The 15457-nt window shown below is 46.6% G+C and overlaps 1 protein-coding gene across 5 annotated transcripts in view; it reads right to left on the bottom strand.

The window, feature by feature from the left end:
* Window positions 1–15457, bottom strand: part of Znf827 (zinc finger protein 827) — a 161734-nt gene that overhangs the window by 74340 nt on the left and 71937 nt on the right. The window lies entirely within an intron of this gene.

Raw genomic sequence — 15457 nt, 5'->3', positions numbered from 1 at the left:
TCATTCAGAAGCAAACCAGTTTCTGCTGTCTTTTTGTCTTTCTGTTGCACTGGGACTTGAACCCAGGGCCCACTGCATGCAAGGGGTGCATATGCTCCCTCCTGAGATGCTTCCCCTGGCAACTCAGTTGCTAATCACAAAGAAAACCGTGAAACTTGTGTACAGAAGAGTCTAGAAGAATGAGTGCCGTGGGACAGGAGTACACAGTGTGAAACCGTTGGCTCCACCCACCTGGCTTCCAGAAAAGGCAGGAAACCTGACAGCCTGAGAAGTTAAGTGGCCTGCTCAGGGTCACAGAGAATAGCCTGGCTGCCTACAACCTTGGCTTCCTGGTGAGGGGCTTCCTGACTGCCCCTGTGTACACCTTCCTTTGTTCTGCGTTGATTCAGGATGTGGCCACCAACTGTCCAGGCTTTAGAGCTCAGTTTTAACAAATCAGGTAAGACCTTATTAATATGATAATTTCTTCCCAGTCGTTAAAGACCATACCGCTTGTGTGTGTGTGTGTCTCATCAAAATTAACAAAGGTCAAATGGGGTCAACTCAATGCAGACATTTCTACCTTTCTCAAGTCTACTAACCCTTAAGACTACTTCTCAAGTTAGCCAATGCCCAGATGAACAGCCAGGAAACCAGCAGTCTCACAATGGAGTCTGTCTCAGAACAACGGCCCAACCCTCAGCTGCTCTTCCCTCAGGGGTTCTAGAAGGTCCAATATGCATGGGATTTGCAAGGCCCAGTGTCTGTTGTCATTCACTCCTTTGAGTTAAGGGACAAGATAGGATGGTTCATCCAAACATGAATTTGGGCCATTTAAAAACAAAGTCACATTTTCAAACCAGTAAACATTTATTAGTAACGACTGAGTACCCTGGAATACACAAAAAAAATCAAAGATGATTCTGATAGTTAAATAAAAGATAGATAGGCATTAGGGCAAAAAAATTGAGCAGTGACCCCCAACAAGGTATGTCTACATAACCCTAGGAACCTGTGAACTGTCCTATCTGGGGAAAAGCGGTTTGCAGACGTAACTAAGTGTTTCAAGATGAAGTCACTGTGGATAAGCCGGAGGGACCCTAGAGCCAATGTCAAGGGTCCTTCTTAAAGACAGAAAAGGACAAGGTAGAGTCAAGAAAAAGCCTGGATTTACACTGCTACAGGTCAAAGAGCTGCATAAAGCCAGACAAGGCAAAGAAAGGGAGGGCCCTCCTGCTATGGCTTTTGGAGGGCATGAAACTTCTGAACTAGGTTACGACAAACAACAATACCAACAGCAGCAGCAGCAGCAACAACAACAACAACAACAAGCTAGAAATGGTCTACAGCCTGTGCTGACGCCAGAGTCAGTCTGGTAAACTACTGCTTTCCTCTCAAGCACGGCAGGGACAAAAGTCAACAGCGCACGCAGAGTACCGACTGGCAGTTAAAAACAAGCAAACAGGGGAACAGCACTTCAAATTAAGCCATTAAAATTAATCTGCCGCTCCCAATCTGAGCTTAGGTTACAGGAGCACCAGGTTTCTCTTCCTAAGGTGTTACACAGGATTCTGGGGGAAACAACTCATTCTTTTCTCCACAGCTGACAGTGGAGCAACAGGCATTTCATCTAGATTGTTCCCCCTTCCCTCCTCCTGCCAAACTGCTTCCCCTCTGTAAACTAAGCAGCTCATAAAAGTTAGTTCACTGACTCAGTCAGGTGTGAGACAGGAGTAAAGTAGAAAGTGGAAGAAAAGGACGGAGAGAGAAATGGAGGGGGAGGGGCTAGAGAATGAGGAAAGAGAGAAACTGGAGAAGGAGAGGAGGAAGAAGAGAAGGAAGAGGAAGGAACTGACAGTGAGAAGAGCAGAAAGTGTTTTCAGTTACCAATTGTCCCCTCTGCTCAAAATCCATCAGCTGTTTTCTGGGGAGCTAGCTTCCCCCACCCTAGGGATTTGATGAGACACCCATCCCCTCCCAATCCCCCACCTCCAACACCACCTCACTCACCAGCCTACCACCCCTCCCCCTCCACAGACATCCTTGCCTCAGGCTGGACCTCAGGCTCACATGAGTAATCACAGCACACATCTCCTCCTCCATGTTCAACCAAGTACTCAGTAAGTGGAAACTAAACTGTGGGGCTGTGTCGCAGGTACACAATGGTGGCTCTGACCTTCACACTCCAGACCCTGAGGCCAGGAACAGAGGAAGTCAGGACTCTTACAATGGGATCCATTGACTCAAGAAAGAAAAACATCTCAGCGACACAGTGAAGCTGGAAAGAGGTTCCACAGTGAGTGTACCTATCTCCTCCTCCACCCCCAGGTCCTCATCTTTGACCCTGGATTAAAAACCACGTGACTGCCTGCTCCGTTGACTTGAACAGAACAATTAGTTTTTCAGGTCAACTGAGGTAGTTTCCAGTATGGTCTGCATGGAAGTGCTTGCTTCCTGTCCTTTCTTATGACAACCTTTTAAAGTGCACAAGACACTGACCTCTGATTAAAGCATCCTCCATCCCCAATGGATTCCGTATGTGCAGAGAGGGGAGGGGCACACAGCTCAAGTACGACATCACAACCAGCCCTTCCTCTCCCCGGAAAATTTACCAAGACTTTCCTTGACTTTTTAAAAGAAAAATGTGCTTGGGTGTTTTGCCTGTATGTAACTGTGTGTTCTGTGTGTGTGTGTGTGTGTGTGTGTGTTCTGTGTGTGTGCTGTGTGTCTGTGTTGTGTGTGTGCTGTGTGTGTATGTGTACTGTGTGTGTGCTGTGTGTGTGTGTGTACTGTGTGCTCTGTGTGTGTGTGTGTACTGTGTGTGTGCTGTGTGTCTGTGTGCTGTGTGTCTGTGTTGTGTGTGTGCTGTGTGTGTGTCATGTGTGTGTGCGTGCTGTGTGTGTGTGCTGTGTGTGTGCTGTGTGCCTGGTGTCTGTGGAGGAGAGACAGTGCCTAAGCCCCTGACACTGCATGGCAGGGACTATGAGCTGGGTGCTGGGTTTGCTTCAAGAGCAGCAAGTGCTCCTCCATCCTGAGCCACCTCTCCAGTCCCCACTCCTTTTCCTCGTCCTTGGTGGCCTGATGATCTCTGGTGGGTGGGCTCTGCTGGGGTCTGTAAGACACTTTGTGCTTGGAACCACAGTGCTTCCTGGGGCTGAGAGGACAGCTCAATTGGCAAAGCATCTGCTGTGGCAGGCGCAAGGACGGAGTTCAGATCACCAACACCCATGTGAGTCAGGCATGGTGGCATGCATTTGAAACCAACAGATGGAGGGAACAGAGACAGCTGATTTAATGCATTCTAAATTCATTGAGAGATCCTATCTCAAAACATAGGTGGAAACAGGCAGGAAGGCCCACACCTTTAATCCCAGTACTCAGGAGGCCGAGGAAGGCAGACCTCTGAGTTCAAGGCCAGTGTGGTCTACAGAACTAGTTCCAGGATAGCTAGGGCTACACAAAGAAACAGTGTCTAAAAACAAACAAATAACAAACCAAAATAGATAAATACATATAAAACTTTATCCTAAGTACAGAAGAAAAGGTTCCTCTTATGTCCCAGGAGGGATCCGCCCCAGGTGGCTCACAAGGCCCGGCAGGCTGCCTCAACAAGCTGGCCTAGGACCAGAGGTCAGGCTGACCTGGAAACACGTATACCACAGACCACTGTGTCCCCAGCTCAGCTCCTATCTGCTTTGGGCATTCTCCTGGAACAATAGTTGAGTTAATCGGTCCTGCTGGCTCTGGAGTTTACTCCCACCAGGGGTAAACGTTTACTTCTAGGACCTATAAACACAATAGCAATGGCTTTAGACTCTTGTCCTCGGTTAAAAGAACAAGTACTGATGTCTGTCCCAAGGTATCTATACTGATAAAGGGGACTGACGCCATACTTGTCAGTAAAGTACTTGCCTTGCTCCCTAACACCACGTAAAAATATCAGGTGTGGCCTTGCCCAAAGTAATCTCAGTACCTTGGTGGGGCAGGGTGGGGGATGGGTGAAGCCAGGTGGCTCCCTGGGGCTTGCTGACTTGGTAAGCCTCAAGGCAAAGAGAGGGAGGCCTTGGCTCAAAACCAAGCCTGACATATCCTGAGGAACAAGACCTGAGGTTGACCTCTACCCTCTACATACATGCACACACATGAACACTCCCGTGCGCACACACACACACACGCACACACACGTGTACACACGTTCACACACACAGAAGACACTGTTAACAGTCTATGATGCATGAGAAACATGCTATGTGTGACTATCTACAGAAATCCTTTTTTATATCTCTAATTTTCCTTTAACAAATACAAATAAAGTTCCATATACCTACTTTTCAAAATGGAAGAGAATTAAAAGTAATGTTTAAAAAGTGAGGGTGTCCAGTTTGGGATTGGAAGTGTGGGTGACGTACCCTTTGATGCCCAACAGCATGGGAAAGGTGAACTGGCTAAATCCACTCACACCCTCCTTGGTAACAGAAGGTGCAGAGGGTAACTGTGTCCCACCGGCCATCCCACAGTGTGCTCTTTCTGAGGAGATGATAAGTGGATAAGTGTCCCTTTAATACAGAAAGTAAAATTAAAACAGTTTGTAAAGATGCCCAGAAGTGGTACTGAACGCTGTCTGCTGTGCTGGGTGTACTGTGTGGTGTGGCTTCAGGGGCCGAGGTGATAGAGGAGAGCTGGTACATACTTGTAGAACAAAACAAAAGCAACCTACTGCTATCTCCCACACTCTCTCTGAATCTGCTCCATCCCATTTGCTGGGTGAAAAGTCAGGCAAGGCCTCTAACCTGACCATTCTCAGCTAAAACAAGAACCACAGCCCATTAAACAGCAAAACTTTCTGAATTCCAAAACCAGGCACTGGGCAACAGGGTGAACTTCCTCAGAGGGTGACTGGGCTCTGCCCTGAAAGGGTCCTCAGCAGGAGAGAGGGGCTGGAGGACCAGGAGGAGGGACGTGAGAAGCCACCGGAAGGTCCCTGGCTGTCCTACTGTGCAGCAGTTTTGAGTCTTTGGTTGAGTAGGTGTTCCTGGAAGAAATATGCCCAGGGATTTTCCTCTGAGAACAGGCTAGGACTTAGTCAGGATATCGCTCTCCTACCTCCGCTCTCCATTTCCCTTTGTGCTGAGGCCTCGAACATTGACACTGGGCAACATTTAAGACAAAATTCACCCAGGCTCCTGTGGGGACTAGTCAAGGTGTGGGCCAGGGAAAACAGTCACTACTTTATAGGATTAAAGAGACAAAGTTTAGTGACTACACCCTTGCCAAATTCTGTCACCAGAACAGCGGGCAGCCTGTTTCCCCCTCTAGACATCAGGAACCAAAAGTCACACACCAGGCCAGGTGTGGAAAACACTTCACTATTCCGTAAGCCACACTCTTTCATCTTGGGAGAGAACAAACCCCTGCATGTGTTTAGTAAGACAGAGGTAGTGCGGTTCCCTTAACAGAACCATCAAAATCTCTGCATGAGGTAGTGAGGTAGTGTAGCCTGAAACCAGAGCACTTGGGAGGCTGAGGTAAGAACTGGCCCTGAGTTCAAAGTAGCCTAGGTAGCAGAGAGTTCAACAACTACCCATCTTTCTTCCTTTCCTTCCTTGAGACTGAGGCCGGAGCCTCGCCATATTCTGCCCACATGTGCTTCAAGCATTCCATCCCGAGCTGTATTCCCAGTCTAGTTTACATTACTTACTTCAGTATTACCACTATGTATTCATCTGGAAATTTTTAAGATGGGGTCTCTAAGCTAAGCGAGGACTTGGTCTGTAGTTGAGGAGCCTTGACCCTGTGATCCCCCTGCCTCAGTTCCCCTGCAGCTGGATTACAGGCCTGCGGACAGGTCAGCGGACCCACTTCTCACTCACATGTTTCACTCTGGCTCAGATAGCTGAGTCTTCCTTTATTGAAGTGAGACACATGAAACTTAAAAATGACCATATTTTTTTCTTTCTTTACGCTTGGTTGTGAGTACATGTGTGAATGCCTGTGTCCATGAGACAGTCTCTCATTGGTCCAGAGCTTACCAATTAGACTAGAATGGCTGGTCACTCACAAGGGTTCTAACTGCCTGTCTCTCCAACTTCTACGTTGTGAGTGCAAGCCCAGCTCTTTCTGTGGGAGCTCGAGACAGAACTCATGTCGGCAGACAATTTGCAAGACTGTGTAGTCTCTGCACTCCTCCCTAGGTTAGCCATTTTAAAATATGCACAAGCATGCCATCCATTTTATTCACACAGCTGGGAAACCGTCACCACCACCCAGATCCAAGTGTAAGAAACCTCTCCAAGGGTGACTGGACCCACTAGGCATGAGCCTTATTCCTCTCCCCAGCTCAGGGTTCATGTCACAATGCTAAGAGCTTAATAGTCCATCTGTAAAGCAAAGATTCTTCAGGTGAGACTCCTGGTACTGACGTCAAATCTTCTATTTAACATACAGAGATCATTGGGATGTTCTCCGGAGAAATAAATCTGGAAAAAAATCCTTCTGGATGAGGAGGATATACAGAATGGCAAGTCCATGAGGGCCAGCCATGCTGACTTTGTACAGGGTGTAAGAAGGTCAAAGACCACCTGGCAGAGGGTAGAGACATATCGGAAATGGGCACAGCCCTTAGAGTTGATTGTAAAGGTCCCAGCAAGAAATACTGAGTGCCTGAACTAAAGCCAAGCCCAGGAGAAGACAGGCAGGCACGGTAGTACTCAGCTGCAGCCCAGCAAGGAGGAAGCTGAGGACTGAGTTCCAGGCCACGAGACTCAGTCTCAAAAATGGATGAATAAAAGAATCACTGACATATTCCAGCTGACAGAAGTAAGAGTCTGAACTAAGAAAGAAGAGATAGATGTGAAATAATGCATAGCCATTGGTCAGGGACCAGACAAGGGGCAGGAAAGGTTTGTGCCTTTACAACCTGGATGGAACAAGGAAAACAGAAAATGGGTTGAGCTAGAGAGAAATACTGAGGAAGGTTTTCAGTCCTGCTTTGCCTGAGTCTGGAGGATGATGACTTTGGGAAGTGGACGGGGTGATGGCTTACTGGCAGGAAGAGGCCATTCTTGACTGAGAGATGGGAAGTCAGCTGAGCCCATGGGACATGGTGACATCAGCGAAGGCATCGAAGGCAGAGAGCGGAGCACACCAGAGAATTGTTACTACCGACTGTTAGGAGGTTGGGATCCAAAAGCCAGGAGCGCAGAGGGCGTGGCTTTCCAGTGTGGCACCGAAGTTGGGCAGCCCCAAGAGACTTGGGGACAGCAAACTCTGCAGCCATTTCCCATGTTCATCATCTGGGTGCTTCCTGCTCTGTGAACTCAGATGATGACTCCTACTCTTTGTTACAAAAAGCCACAGCCCACCTCCCAGCCTCGCCTCAGCCCTCCTTCAACGGCCTTCTGGCTCTCACATCACACAGTCCCGGAACAAGTCCTGCCCCTCCTGCCCTGTACTTCTGCATTCTTTTCTTCTGAAATACCTGAAAAGGGAAATTTACTCAGATTGCAAACCCCTTTTAGATGTCCCCATATCTTCTCCGACTGACATTCTACACTGTTCCGGATATATGGACCTTGCAGATACCACCTATCACTATAAACTTTCACGGTTTGCTCCCTGTTGGACCGAGGTCTCAGGAGGACTTAGCTTTTCCCACACCTCCCATCCCATTAGTCAGAACAGGGCAGTGTTAGCTGACACATCTGACATAGGTCTATCACAGGTATCACTTGAGGCCAGGTACACTAGAGGTGGTGTACACTAGTTTCCCTTTCCTGAGGTCTGGCAGAGACACATCCACATTGCAAACTTAAAACATGGAAGGACGGATGGGAAACGTGCTGAAACCAGCAGCACTGACCACCTGTCCCTCTCTATGCTGCACAGAGAACCGTCACAAGAGAAGCCACAGAAGAAAAAACTTGACCTGGGCAGGTGGCTCTATTGGTAACAGCCTTGCCTCACGAGCACCAGGACTCGGGTTTGATCCACAGACTCTCATAAAAGACCAGAGTGTGGTGGCATGCAGGTGCAGTCCCAGTGCATGGGAGGTGGAATCAATCCCTGGGACTTGGATAGCCAGCCCATAGACTTAAAAAGTTCCAGGTCAGTGAAAGATAGTGTCCCAGAGAGCAAAGTGAATGGCACCTGAGGAACAAGAATTGATGCTGGCAGCTCGCCACCATACACACACTCACACACATTTGTACACATACTTGAACACACATTTGTACACACACACACATGCATTTGTACACACATATACTTTCTAGAAGTGCTGGCCTCCATACATACACTCACACATGTACACACACACACACACACACTCACACACTCTCTGGAAGTACTGCCAAAAGTACCACACTGAACCTATTCTCTTTCTAGTGAGGTATACCTTCAGTTGGATTAGGTAACAAACAAACATCCACCACCACCGACAACAGAGACTCCCTTTCGCCTCCAGTTTATTAGTCTCAAGGCCACGAAGGTCTGAGTTGGGCACATGACACCTTCCACATAGGAAATTTGACTCCCACTGTTGGGAGAATCATAACTTAATTCTTCATGAATTACCAGGCAATGAAAAGCACTAGGTGGAATCCAGGGTGTGCCCAGAAGGTAACACCTCCACACACAGGCACAGGCTGGCATCTGGTGCATAGGAACTGCCTTGGCTTTGCTTTCTTGCTCATGCCAAAACCCAGATGGAATGAGGAGTTAGGCTGAACTTTTGGCTGCATGGAGAACCACTAAGCCCAGGTCTATTGGAGCAGAGGCCAAAGGATGGATGCGTAAATGGGACTTCACAGACGTCAGATGCTAAGTGGCTCTTTTTCCTTCTTAGAAGGAAACAGTGCAGGATGGAAGCAGACATGGGCCCTATGGCCCCGATTCCCTCATCCTGTAGCTTCAGAAGGGGCTGTGAGGTCCTCCTGGCAGGCTGGAGACCTGAGGCCTGGGTGTTCAGCTCCTCTTCTCTGTCCACCGACCCAGTGTCTCTGCCACATGTGTGGACTGAGACAGCATGCATTCTTTAAAGGACTGCTCGGGTGCACCCTTCTTCACTGAGGGGATTATGTGCTGTCTTGTTTTCTTATGGGTTTATATCTGCGAAGGCCAGCACACAGGGGTTGTCACCAGAGTAAAGCTCTCTTTCACTGGAAAATGACATTGAGACAGAGACTTGCCTGCTCAACCCCAGCAAGACCATACGGCTCTAACCAGAACCCTCCTTCCCCTGGTGGACATACTGACCACCCCTTCCAAGGGGGAAGAGAGGAATCTTTCTCCATGAAGGGAAGCAGGGATAGAGAAGATTATCCCAAGTTCTCATAAATACAGGAGAAATTTCTAGAACAATGACTTCTAACAGGAGGGATATATAATAAACTTCAGTGTACACCACACACACACACACACACACACACACATACACACACACACATCACAAGCCACTCAAAACAACTCAAGAGTAACTAAAGACCAATGTTTTTGAAAAACATAATTCAAAATCTGTATCAAATTAAATAATTCATTAGTTAAAAATACTCTTTTCTAGATTGAAACACCAATCTTCATAGTAAAACAAATATTAAGAATTATGTTAAAATGGAGGTTGTTCGGTTTGTTCATAATCTTCTCCCACCCACTCATGCACACTTCCCTACAACCATTTCAATGATATTTTATCAGGACTGACTTCTAAATATAGTCATAAAAATTATGAATTAACTGGTGTGTCCCCACCCTCTCATCAGTAAGTATACCTGGAGACTTAGTCAGGCATAACAGCACACATCCTATGAATTAGCTGTGCACACAAGAACTCACACAACTCAATAGACCTGAGAGGACAATAAGTTTGAAATTAATTTTTTCAAGCACATCAGTGTTCTATTTTGTTAATTGCTCTGTATTTGCAAGGAAAAACTGTACCCTAGGAAAGTTTGGTCCAGGGGTTGGAGTGATGGCCCTGACTGCTCTTCCAGAGTCCTGGATTCAATTCCCAGCACCCACACAACAGTTCACAATCATCTGCAACTCTAGTTCCAGGGAAGCCAATGGCCTCTTCTAGATTCTGTGAGCACCAAGCACACACATGTTGCACAGACATACATGCTGGCAAAACACTCATACACATAAAAGAATAAATAATAATAATAAAATTTTAATCCAAACCTTACAAGTAAGAAAGCGTTTACACCAGGACTCTCCTGAAACAAGAAACAGACTATTCTCTGTCGCTCAAAGAATTGTGGCTTCATCCTCCTGTAGACTAAGGTGGTCTTCAGTCATATTAATATACCAACCACCCATCCCTGACACACGTCCCTGCCTGAGATGATGCAACTGGGTACCCAGGCTCCAAACAGCACCCAAGGCAAGTGCATGGGTTTGACTTGATTCTGGTGACTACAGGACAGATTCTGTCCATCTAGCCCAGCAAATGCTACCAGTTTCACTTCTGTCCCAATACAAATCAAGGATTAAAAGCCTTGAGTTACTGAGGACTCAGGGAGTGAGCTCTACCAACCCGGGGGACATGTGGAGTAACCTGGTCACCATCTACTGAATTCTGAGCATCCGGACAGTAATGCAAAGCCTTTCCCAGTCAGTCACCTTGTTTTCATCTCATTTAATAATTCCCCTAGAAATCAGTTGAAGAGATGCATTTATAATGTATACGTGCCATTTGGCAACACTCCAAATGATCTCATTTAAAAAATATTAAACTACTTTTCATCAATGTCCAAAATGTACTTTTTCTTGCCTCACATTACAGCAGGGGTATGTGCATGTTACCGGATGTGCCCAACCTAACTTTAAAGCTATTAAAAATCATTATCCTTTGCCATTTAATAAATCTGAGCAGTGCCCGCCTCCTCTCTGGGGATTGGTGGGGGTGTGTATCCAGGATGTTGCTGTGATTGCATGTGTATGCCTGTCCTCACATGTGAATGTAGATTTTAAATATCATTCCTGAAGATTCTAAAGAATTCTGGTTGCATTTTTTTAAAAAAAATACTGGAAAACAAGGGCCACGTCTGTGATGACTGGCACAAACTGTCAGGAGAAGGACAGAATTTCTTATCCTAAGAGATAAAGGATTGGGTGAGGTTTTATTTCAATAACTAGAAGTTTCATCAAATTCTATCTATTTGTGTGTGTGCATGGACATGTGTGTGGAGGAATGAACGTGCTCACGTGTGCACTTGGGTGTGGAGACCAGAAACCAATCACAGTTCTTGTTCCTGAGTTGACAGCCACATTTTTTTAAACAAAGAGAAAAGAAAACAAACAAACAAAAAACAAACAAATGAGCCACTAAACCACCTTCAGAAGCTTTGACTGAAAAGTTGGTAAGTAAGCCCCAGGGATTTGCTAGATCTCCCCACTCTCACCCCCTGGGTAGAATTAAAAGTATGTGCACTATACGCAAGGTTTGTTGTTTTGAGATATGGTCTTACTATGTAGCCCTGGTTGGCCTAGAACTTGCTATGAATTCAGGCTAGGCTGGCCTTTCATCTGATACAGATCTACCTGCATCTGCGTGCTGAGATTAAGTGTGGCACCACCAGGTTCAGTCACATTCATCTTTTCTTGAGCATGGGGATCAGACTCAGGTCCCCATGATTGACAGGCAAGCATTTCCAGCCCACAACACTTACTTTTTCTTGGAAGTTTTCAGCAAAATTTAGCATGTGCAAATAAGCTTAAATTTTTTCTTAGATGGTGTTACAAACTTCCAATTCATAGTGGAATAATTACATACACTAGCATATAATAATATGTTAATACTGTTAATACAAATAAAAATGTAATCTGATGTATATATCCACCCTCTGCGAGGCCTCAGAGCCCCAACAGCATTGGTCAGCTGTGAGCTGCTAGGGTAGTTCATAGTGCGTGCTGTGACAACAGAGACTGGGATGAAAGGGGAAGGGTGGCAGACAAACAGCAGATGAGACGGGACAAGAATGACAGTGGGAATCGCCCTGCTCACTCTGTGCCTTTAGTATCCAGATCTAGATTTGGAAAATAGAAGGGACCCAATAAATAGCTGGTTGAATGGATGGATGGATGGATGGATGGATGGATGGATGGATGGATAGATGAATGGGATGTACTTACTGCCCCTCTTATCCATGGTTTTGCTTTCCAGGTTTCACTTTCCAACGTTTAAGATACTTGTGGCCAACAGGAAGGCTAACTACAGTGCACATGGTATTTTGAGAGAAGTAGAGGGACTCTTGAGGGAGAGACATGAGAGACATAACCTTATAACAGTATGCTTCGACTGTTCCAGTCAATCATCAGTTATTGTCTTTATCTGTCTCTGAGCCCAATTTGTAATTTTAAATTGATCGTAGATACGTACACATTGTAACAGGCAATAGGGTTTTGCTATTATCTGTAGCTCCACCGGGAGTCCACAGGGTCCTGAGACACAGCAGGCCCTGACGATAAAGGGGCCCTACCATAAAAGAACCATAAAAAGAAATGGGGAAACAATGTTAAGCTGGGGAGCTTAAAGAGTGAGGTTCACCGAACCTCCAAGAAACCTTTGCCTACTCTGCCAAAGTCTAACAGCACCAGTAGGGCTCCAGATGTGCCCCCAGGACTCACTTCCCGGTGGGTTTGGGTGCTGTGGAATGTATGGATAGCCTCATAATGAATTCTGGCTCTATTTCAACAATCTCTCCAAATGTTTTTTAAATCAAACCTTACAAGTGACTCATTTTCATTTCCTTTTCTCTGGTTCCCATCTCCTCTCTGTGTTCTCCCTGGTGCTGGGGCTGAAGGGCGGAGACAGCTATCCAGATTCGGGAGTGAGCCATCTAGGCCCAAAATCAAACATGGGCTGCTTACATAGAATCAACATCAGGTCTGGGGATGCCCAGAAAACACAAAGTCAGGCAGGAAGAGCTTTCTGGAAGGAGCAATGCTTTTAAGAAACAATAACCAGCACCCTGCAAAAAAGGGCAAACCCTGAACCTAACAGAAAACTGTGCAAAACGCAGTGTGCCCAGCACAAGGAATTTAGAGGAGTGTGTGCTGACTATTAAACAGATCTCACCTTGCAGGCCAAGTGGAGGTTCCTGCATGTGTTTGAATGTGCACACCAAAGCACGGTGACTTCACTGCCAGAAGTGGTCCAATGTCTCTCCCCACCCTCAGTCCTCGGGCTGCATGCTGGTCCTCTGCCCTTCTGACTACAGGGGTTAGTCACCTTTAGCCTCCTCCACGTGGCTCACAGGAAGCCTCTATAAGGCTTTCACAAGAATGCCCTCTCCCCCCAAAGCAAAAGAGTTTCTGAAAGACAAACCAAAGGTGTGCATATGTTTGGGCCAAGGGTGAGTTTACCGGGATCTGACAGCACTGGTGGAAAGAAAGGAAACAGGTTCCTAACTCGGGCTTTACCCACTGGCCCTCACCATAACCTGACTTCAAACCTGAAATAAACTGTGCTGGACGAGCATGCATTCTGTGGCCTTCCTCACTCCTCCAGCTTCGGAGACAGGCTGTACATACACACAGGGCAAGCCACAGAAAATCAGGAAATGTGCAGATTCCAGCTGTTTGAAGCAAGGAAGTAAATCAATCCACAGACCAAGCCCTGGACTATTTGTGGGGGAAAACATACACAGGGGTGGGGTTAATATGAGAATTATTACGAAGGAAGACAAAGTTCTCTTTAGAAGGAGCACCATAGTCCCCGCACTTTGACCAGGAGAAAACACCACTGCTAAATTATTTGTTGTCATAAAGAATAACAAAAGCCACAGCGAGAACCATCTGTTCGTGAAGGTCTTCCCATCTTAGGCTATATGGATATGCCCCTTCCCGGTGGAAATGGACTCTGCCCGGACTAGCTTCGGAAGTGAGCATGCGCAAAGGAGATCCTGCACAGACTCCAGGAGAACCCCTGCTGGGGGTGACGCAGCCACTCGGCAGAGGGCAGGCTCCTCAGCAGTGAGAAGTTCCTTCTCCAGGTAGGTCTGCGATGCCAGCACGTACTCAGATGAGCATGGGATCCGAAGGGTTTAATTACACATGCGGATCGTACCCTTCTTTGACATGAATAAGCTGAAGGGGAAAGGTTCACACGCCGTGAGAAGAAAAACTGCTGCAGAATGAGAACGGTCTTGTCTCATTGAGAAAATAAGGATTCTGCTCTCCTTCCCTGACTATCTCTATAGTAACAGGCCGGAGGAAGGCTGGGGTGGGATAGGACTGGACCCAGGTCCCACCGGCACCCTGCAGGATGTCCTCTGAGAAAGAAGCCCTGTAGTGTATTCAGGTGTGACGACCCATCTAACACCACAATCAGAGACCTCAGATAACTACGCTCTGCTCAGTGCTGTCATCATAAGATAGTGTTTGCCTATGGCTTGTGTGTAAACTGCTAATGATACAGTTTGTTGGCCATAAGATGATGACTATAGTCAAATATCCCAGGAACATAAAGAAAACAGCATGCAAGTGGGCACATGTCCTACAAGCATACATTGTAACTATTTTGTTCACTATCCCATAAGATCTGGAGCCGCCACCCAACCACCCATCAACCCCTACCTCTACTGTGAAACTCTATCCCATCTTTTAGGATCCAGACTGCAGTCTGCCCCAGCTCAGAGACGGCCAAACAGAAAAGGCATCCAGCATGAAGGCGTAGCCTATGAAATTCCTTGTTGAGGGCTTGCCTGGCTTCTGGGAATGCCAGCCAATACAAATTTCCATGGCTTTATTAACATATGCAGCTATGCAAGAGGGAAATGATAATAAAACAAGAGCCCTTTTGAGTCTGAACTTTCTGAATCCAGGCTTCAGTGTGGGAGGCAGGAGGAAGCAGCTTAAGAAAGCATAAAGGGTGGCCGGAGGACAAGGGCTAAAAGCGGGAGAGGAGGTGCAGGAGTGCAGCCCCTGGGGGCCTGGGCTTGCAAAGCTCCCCATCAGGGCAGGGTGCAAAAGGCATGCAACCGCCATTCAGGTACAGGAGTCCAAGAATTTGTGAGGAGTATGCAGGATTATAAAATAACACAGGGCTCTTCTGGCCAGAGACTGAATGGAACTGACTGTCTAAGCAGGGTGCGGCCTCCTTCCTTTTAGCTGAGAGGAGCCAGCCTTCTAAGGCTGCAGACAGTGGCTTCTCACTCAGTCCTGCTTAAATGGACAAAGAATGACAGCACTGTGCATCCACTGAGCTCAACGAGACCGCTAGCCCTCCAAGAAACCACATCCTTGCATAGGAACACACTGGTTTTGTCCCATTAACGTGACCTGTTCCTTATTTACATAAAATATAAATATGATATTCCATGTAGCTCCTTTTTTACTATTAAAAGTGTAATTCCTTATTTAGATTAGTAACCAGTTTATGGACTATGTGAGTACATCTATACATACATACATACAAACAAACTCACATATATACATACATACACACATATATACATACACACATATATACATACACACA

Source organism: Grammomys surdaster, unplaced genomic scaffold, assembly GCF_004785775.1.
Source record: "Grammomys surdaster isolate TR1022 unplaced genomic scaffold, NIH_TR_1.0 125947, whole genome shotgun sequence".
NCBI classification, from domain to species: domain Eukaryota; kingdom Metazoa; phylum Chordata; class Mammalia; order Rodentia; family Muridae; genus Grammomys; species Grammomys surdaster.
Note: the sequence above shows the minus strand (reverse complement) of the source record. Positions and strands in the feature narration are given on the sequence as shown.